Source organism: Callorhinus ursinus, unplaced genomic scaffold (genome assembly GCF_003265705.2).
Source record: "Callorhinus ursinus isolate GAN/ISIS: 27379988/994484 unplaced genomic scaffold, GSC_fseal_2.0 scaffold62, whole genome shotgun sequence".
Classification (NCBI taxonomy): Eukaryota; Metazoa; Chordata; class Mammalia; order Carnivora; family Otariidae; genus Callorhinus; species Callorhinus ursinus.
In genome coordinates this window covers 2,445,823-2,454,250 of record NW_027397124.1, presented here as the reverse complement: position 1 = coordinate 2,454,250, position 8,428 = coordinate 2,445,823, and the positions used below count along the sequence as shown (strand labels likewise).

At 44.2% G+C, this 8,428-nt stretch overlaps 1 pseudogene; it reads left to right on the top strand.

Moving 5' to 3' along the window:
• Positions 1 to 214: 214 nt before the first annotated feature.
• LOC112834379 (elongation factor 1-gamma pseudogene) lies at positions 215 to 8,126 on the top strand (annotated as a pseudogene).
• The last annotated feature ends 302 nt before the right edge of the window (positions 8,127 to 8,428 follow it).

Here is an 8,428-nt window from a genome sequence, read left to right as displayed (position 1 = left end):
CCCACAGTTTCTATCTAGGAAAATTCCAGTTATTCGGGAGAAAATTGTCTTTGCATCAGAAAGGGAATCGCTCGAGTGGCCCTTCCTGGTAATGGAGGGCAAGTGGCCCCGTGGCTCGAGGGCAAGGAAATAAAGAAGCACTTGTGTGCATGTGCCAGACAGAAGCTGCTTTTCCTAATTCCTCTGGGCCAGCTCGGGAGGTGGGCTAACTCAAATGGGGGACCCAGAACTTCCTGGGATGAAAGGGAAGGAGGCCGTGGCCATGGGTGCTGTGTTTCAGAAACTGTCCCATCAAGATGCCTTCAAGAGAGCTGCAGGTAGAGAGAATATCAATATGAGGCTGTGAGGGGTGTCTTGGATCCCCCTCCAGGGGCAGACGCTGAGGATTCATGGGTAAGTGGTTTGCTGAGCAGGCAGGGCCAGGGGAGAGGGGAAGGGAGTGAGGAGCGGAGGGTGCATGTCCTCCCAGGCAGTGTTCCCAGAGGGTAGCTTCTGGGGGATCTCACAGGGCACTCTGGAGTGTAAGCTGTCTACACTGAAGTGGGAGGGAGGGGTCCTAATGGATCTCAGCAGAACCCTGTCATTAAACACCACAAAAGGGTAGTGCTGGCTGGTGAACAGGGTGTGGTGCTGGGACTTGTGTGGTCACAGGGTGGGTGTAGGCACTTGGGGTCTAGGAGCTAATCTTGGCCCAGCCTGGGGCTAAGCCGAGGAGCCAGGCGGGGCCCGCCCATCCTGACACACTGAACCCAAGCGAGGTCTGGACCGACAAAGTGAGCTGGGCGCAGGGCTCACTGACCCACCACAGGGTACGGGCTCGGTTTTTAACAACAGGAAGCAGTAATAGTTTAACAACAACAGAGCCAACTACGAAAAGCATTCAGAAGCTCCAGATTATTCTTGTCAAGGTATTTGGGCTCAGGACTAGCCTCTTCAAGTTGAGTAAATCTCTGAGGTTACTGGACAGCTGGATGGGGGAAGAGCCTCCCCACCACCCCAGGAAGGGAGTAAGCTTCCTGGAAGTCTGGCAAGTGGAGACTAGAGCTGGTGCTGACATGAAGCATAAAGCGCAGTGACTTCACTTTCACCCCAAGCTGGTGAAGCAGGTCATACCAGTTACACACCGAAATAGGAAAATAATTTCAGATTGTGATCAGGGCTATGGCTATACAACACAGGTTAAAATGAGAGAGAATAATGGGGAGTTATGGTTGGATTTGGAGAAGAAGGGGTCAGAAGCCTCTCTAAAAATGCGGTATTTCAACAAAGCCTGAAGAGACCCAGGGCGTGGGTTGGAGGGACAGCTGGTAGAGGGGAGCCTTCTGTATGATGCAAAGGCATGTGCAAAAGTCCAGGGGCAGGGCATCGTTTACATACCTGAGAACCCAAAAGTGAGTATGGCCCTGGAAGAGTAAGTTAGGAGAAACTGGCTCCAATGGGACCAGGTCACGTAGAGCCCTATCTGCAGGATAGCAAGATTCGTTGTTGTTTTCCCCTAAGGATCGTGATGATCCACTGAAGGAATTACAGCAGAGAACTGACCTAATAAAATCTACCTTTAAAAAAGTTGCTCAGGCTGTTGTGTGAATAAGGCCAGCATTCAAAGATCAGATTACTTGGATTCAAAACCCAGTTTTACCACCTACCAACTGTATGACCATGGGTGAGCTACTTAACTTCTCTATGCCTTGGCTTTCTTGACTCCAAAACGCAAATAAAAATGGTACCCATTTTACTGGGTTATTATGAGGAATGAAAGACATAACATTTTATAAGCATTTTCACACATAGTAATCCTGGCACATAGTAAACACTCCATAAATGTTGACCGATTTATGATTTATTATTGTGCTATTGTTATTACTGTTTTCAGTGGGAGGAAGAAGGCTGTTGGAGTCTTAGGAGACAAATGACAACAACCCTATCTTCTCTTTCCGAGTTTGGAACCAATCGAGAAATAAGACACAGAAGATAACAGACGGGTATCTATTCCATCTTGCTGATACCTACTCTCTACCTACTGTATGCACATCTTGCTGATACCTACTCTCTACCTACCGTATGCACATCTTGCTGATACCTACTCTCTACCTACTGTATGCACATCTTGCTGATACCCACAATGAACACAAGCAGAGGAAAACTTCTATCTAGCATGGGTGAGGGTGGGGAGGCATGAGAGCAGAAATAAGCAAATGGTTAACTCGGTAAGTTATATTGTGCTTTAGAAGGTATCTCTTTTATTACTGATATTGAGAAAATGTGCCTTAGATCAGCAATCAGAGCCAACCTTCTACAGTTTCCCCCCAATGAGACAGACTTACTCATCTAATCAGAAAGCCAAAAGACCACAACCTCTTCCTCCCCCCATTGTTTTCAGGGCTATAGCTTCCCCTGACCTGGTCATCTTTCTTAAATCAACTGTAATGAAATGCGCCCATTTAAAGTATGCAGATAGATGAGGTGTTTTTGTTTTAAGATTTTATTTTTAAGGGTGCCTAGGTGACTCAGTCAGTTAAGCTTCTGCCTTTGGCTCAGGTCACAATCCTGGAATCCTGGGATTGAGTCCCCCGGTGGGCTCCCTGCTCGGTGGGGAGTCTGCTTCTCCCTCTGCCTCTTCCCCTCCCCCACTCGTGCTCTCTCTCTTTCTCTCAAATAAATAAATAAAATCTTAAAAAAATATTTTATTTTTAAGTAATCTCTATACCCAATGTGGTGCTCAAACTTACAACCCCTAGATCAAGAGTCACATGCTCTACTGACTGAGCCAGCCAGGTGCCCTGGAGAGAGATGAGTTTTGACAAATTTCTACACCACCACAATCAAGATATAGAATATTTCCTTTACTCAAAAAAGTTTCCTCAAATATCTTCACAGAACCCCCCCCAACATATACACAGACAGCAACCATAGCTTAGTTTGCCTCTCCCAGAATTTCTTAAAAATGTAATCATCATACGTACTCTTTGCATCTTGTTGCTTTTGCTCAGCATATTTTTGAGACTAATCCATGTTGTTGTAAGTAGTTTTTTAAATCATTTTTTAAAAAGATTTTATTTATTTATTTGAGAGAGAGAGAGTGAGCACAAGCAAGGGTAGTGGCAGGCAGAGGGAGAAGCAGGCTCCCCACTGAGCAGGGAGCCCCATATGGGACTCGATCCCAGGACCCTGGAATCATGACCTGAGCCGAAGGCAGACGCTTAACCAACTGAGTCACCCAGGTGCCCCAGAAGTAGTTTTTAATATCTATTGCTGAGTAATGTTGCATTGTATGGATATACCACAATTTGTGTATCTATTCACCAGTTGACAGATACTGGAATTGCTTCTAGGTTTTGGCTTTTATGAATGAAACTGCTGGGACGATTCATGTAAAAGTCTGTGAAAGCAAGTTTTTGTTTTTCTTGGGTAAATGCCTAGGACTTCGTGGGTCATATAAGTATATTCTTAACTTCATAAGAATTTGTGAACTCTTTTCCAAAGGGATCATAACATATTGTACATTTCCACCGACAGCTCCTGTGTGTCTGCATCCTCATCAACATTTGATTTGCGCAGTCCTCTTAATTCTATAGCCTTCCTGGTGGGCACGCGGGAGTATTTCACTGTGGTTTAATTTACATTTCTCTGATGACTAATGATATTGAGCATCTTTTCATGTAATTATTGACCATTCCTATGTCTTTTTTGTGAAGTGTCAGTTCAAGTCTTTTGCCCATTTTAAAATAAGACTTTCCAGGAACGCTCTTACACTGTTGGTGGGAATGCAAGCTGGTGCAGCCACTCTGGAAAACAGTATGGGGGTTCCTCAAACAGTTGAAAATAGAGCTACCCTATGACCCAGCAATTGTACTACTGGGTATTTACCCCAAAGATACAAATGTAGGGATCCGAGGGGGTATGTGCACCCCGATGTTTATAGCAGCAATGTCCACAATAGCCAAACTATGGAAAGAGCCCAGACGTCCATCAACAGAAGAATGGATAAAGAAGATGTGGCATATATATACAATGGAATATTATGCGACCATCAGAAAAATGAAATCTTTTTTTTTAAAGATTTTATTTATTTATTTGACACACAGAGATAGCAAGAGAGAGAGAGAGAGAGAAAGAGAGGGAGAGAGCACAAGCAGGGGAAGCGGCAGGCAGAGGGAGAAGCAGGCCTCCTGCATGAGCAGGGAGCCCGATATGGGGCTCAATCCCAGGACCCTGGGATCATGACCGGAGCTGAAGGCAGTGGTTTAACCAACTGAGCCACCCAGGCGCCCAGAAAAATGAAATCTTGCCATTTGCAATGACATGGATGGAACTAGAGGGTATTATGCTAAGCGAAGTAAGTCAATCAGAGAAAGACAAGTATCATATGATCTCACTGATATGAGGAATTTGAGAAATAAGACAGAGGATCATAGGGGAAGGGAGGGAAAAATGAAACAAGACAAAACCAGAGAGGGAGACAAACCATAAGAGACTCTTAATCTCAGGAAACAAACTGAGGGTTGCTGGAGTGGTGGGTGGTGGGAGGGATGGGGTGGCTGGGTGATGGACACTGGGGAGGGTATGTGCTATGGTGAGTGCTGTGAATTGTGTAAGACTGATGAATCACAGACCTGTACCCCTGAAACAAATAATACATTATATGTTAATAAAAAAATTTAATTTAATTTAAAAAATAAAATAAAATAAGGCTTTCCCCCACTTCTCATTATTGAGGTGTAAGAATCCTTTACATCCTCTGGATACTTGTTATTCGTCAGATGCTTGGATTGCAAATATTTTCTCCTCTCTATAGATTGCCATTTCATTTTTTATTAAATTTTTGAGGAAAGACATTTTTTAATGTTGATGAGATAAAACTTGTCAATTCCCTTCTTTTATAGTCTGTACTATTCCTACCTAAGGAATCCTCACCTGCTGAGCATAGATTTTTCCATTATGTTTTCTTCTAGAAGTTTATTAGTGTTAGCTTCTATATAGAGGTTTGTGATCAATTTCAAGTTAATTTTTGTGGGTGGTGTGAGATAAGAGTGAAAGTTCTTTTTTTCTTTTCCATATGGATATCTAGTTGTTCCAGCACCATGGTTGAAGGGACTACCCATCCCACATTGACTTAGATTGGCACCGTTCTCAAAAATCAATTAACCAGATATGAGTGGCCTTGTCTCTGGACTCTATTCCACTGCATGAATTTATATGTCTGACTTTATACCAACACCACGTGGCCTTGACTGCCTTATGGTAAGTCTGAAGTGAGGTAGTGTTAAGTCCTTCAACTTATTCTTTGTTTCAATATTATTTTGCTTATTCTGGCTCTTTTACATTTTTGTACAATTTCAGAATCAGCCTGTCAGTTTATTTTTTAAAAAGCCTATTGCAGTTATTGCAATTTATATTGGGATTACATTGAACCTGTAGATCAACTTGAGGAGAACTGACATCTGACCAATACTGAGTTTTCTGAACTCATGTGTTCTCTCTCTGTTTTTTGAAGGCTTTTCTCTCAGCAGTGGTTTGTGTTCAGTGTACACAGCTTGCCCAGATTTTGTCAGATTTGTTTTTAAGTATGAAATGCACCCATTTTTCACGCTATTATAAATGCAGTTATTTTTTTATTTCAATTCCTAATTGCTTATTGCTAGTATATAGAAATACAATTGAGTTCACATCTTGATCTTATGTACTGCAACCTTCAGTACTGTACACATGCTGAAGAAGGGGGCATGCCTCTCCCCACTTCACTATATGGACTTCTCTGTCAAGAATGTAGTTGGTGAAAAGTCCAGAAAATCTTGCTACAGTAACGTAAACATATAATAAGTTATCACTATTAAGCAGCAGTGGTTTCCAGGAGAATCTTTTAGCCCTTTTCTCATGGTTGCCAAATAGGTCCTACAATTGCAATCCTCACACCCTTGGTCAAGGCAAGAAGACAGAGAGAGAAGGAGGGACCAGACACATTAGTTCCCTACCAACAACATATGATTCTCTAAAACAGCAGTTCTCGACTGGAGGTGATGTTACTACCTAGAAGACATTTGACAATGTCCAGAGATGTTAGTAGTTGTCACAACTAAGGGGGTGCTCTTGACATGTATTAAGTAAGGAAGCTGCAAAACATTCTACAACACAGACTCCCACAATATAGGATTATCCCGTGAAAAGTGTCTAAGTGCCAAGGTTGAGAAACCCTGCTCTAAACCACGCTGACAGACTTTCACTTAGGTCCCATTGGCCAAATTTTGGCGTATGGCCATCTCTAGCTTCAAAGGAGACTAGAGTAGTAGGAAGCATTGATTGTAATGATTAGATTATATCTATGGTGCCCCATAACCTGGGGCTAGACGTATTGGTGTCCCAACAAAATCAGAGTTCTGTTAGCAAGGAAGAAGAGGGAGATGGGTAGTGAGTAAGCAAATCAATATCTGCTATGAATATATAGTAAAGAAAATCTCCCCAGCTTCCCAGAGTCTCCCAGGGACCCAGATAAGAACATTTTCCATTTGTTTTCAATAAGTCCTCTGTTCCTAGGCCTCAGAATTACCAGCACATAGATGCATGCATGAAATTTCTATATAATGTTCTAGATTTCTTGAGAGAATAGAAGTAGGTACTTCTAATAATTTTTTTTTTTAAACTTTGAACTGCATTGCCAATATCTTGGGCACGAAGAAAGACTTTATATTGTGCTTTGAGCCTTAATTAAATATAGGCTAGTGGGCTAGGTGAACATTTGGCTGTTATTAAGATAAAGAAATCAAGAAATGAAGTAATTTGCCATTGGCCACACAATACCGAGTCAAGATGAATACTATATTCCTGTGCTTCACAGCCAGTCAGCAGGCTCCCCCATACATTCTATGGACCCTGTGCCAATTAGATTAATCAAAATGAGAATTTATTAGTTTTCTGGGAAGACTGGAATACAGCTAGCTACAAACCAAGCTGAGTCCTGATGCTCAAAGGATCTTATCAGGTTCATTTCTGTCTCTTGGCTCTGTCTGGTGACTTCCAGCAAACCCAGCCTTACCTCCTTTTCGGGGAAAGAGAATGTATCTACCAGAGTCCTAACAGGAAACAAAGAGCACACTCAAAATCAGATGACATGAGGACAATTTAGTAAGGGTGATTTGCCGTGGTGAGTGCAGCTTTTGAGGAAACCAGCAAAAGCTAGTTTAGAACTTGGTGCCATAATCCACCAGGAGCTGTTGTTATCCCTGCACCTGAGGGGCAGGGGAAAGAAGGAGTTACTGGGAACTGGAGTGGGGGCTCTATGGAGAAGTCTTTCTGACAGGAGCTGTGGCATTTGGTAGAGGGCCCAGGCTTTCCCCAATACCACCCGCTGGTTTGTCACCTGCATCAACCAGCCACAGTTCCAGGCCGTCCTGGGGGAGGTGAAGCTCTGCGAGAAGATGGCCCAGTTTGACACTAAAAAGTTTGCAGAGAGCCAGCCTAAAAAGGACACCCCACGGAAAGAGAAGCGTTCTCGGGAAGAGAAGCAGAAGCCCTAGGCTGAGTGGAAAGAGGAGAAAAAGGCTGTTGCCCCTGCTCCTGAGGAGGAGATGGATGAATGTGAGCAGGCACTGGCTGCTGAGCCGAAGGCCAAGGACCCCTTTGCTCACCTGCCCAAGAGTACCTTTGTGTTGGACAAATTTAAGCGCAAGTACTCCAATGAGGACACTCTTTCTGTGGCGCTGCCGTATTTTTGGGAGCACTTTGATAAGGATGGCTGGTCTCTGTGGTACGCTGAGTACCGCTTCCCTGAAGAGCTCACCCAGACCTTCATGAGTTGCAACCTCATCACTGGAATGTTCCAGCGGTTGGACAAGCTGAGGAAGAATGCCTTTGCCAGTGTCATCCTCTTTGGAACCAACAATAGCAGCTCCATTTCTGGAGCTTGGGTCTTCCGAGGCCAGGAGCTTGCCTTTCCGCTGAGTCCAGGTTGGCAGGTGGACTACGAGTCATATACATCGCGGAAACTGGATCCCGGCAGTGAGGAGACCCAGACGCTGGTTCGAGAGTACTTTTCCTGGGAGGGGGCCTTCTAGCATGTGGGCAAAACCTTCAATCGGGGCAAGATCTTCAAGCGAACATGTCTTGCCATCGCCTAGCTGCCTGTACCCACCCTTCAGGGAGATGGGGGTCATCAAAGGAAACCGAACATTGAAAAAAAAAAAAAAGGCAGCCTGGCCTCTACCCTCCCTCTCACCGATCTGCTGGTGGCGCCCCCACTGGCTCAGTCCAGTGGGAAGCTGAAAGATAAGGGAGGCTCCCAGGACAATGAACAGGTGACCACATGGCCAGACTATGTCTGGAGAGGCTAACAGAAGAGAGCCAGTACAGAGGTTTGTTTTCCCTCTCAGATCTGTTACTCATCGCGGAACAGAAATTTGACTGGCTTGCTTGAGCTGCATGCCTATCTCTGTGG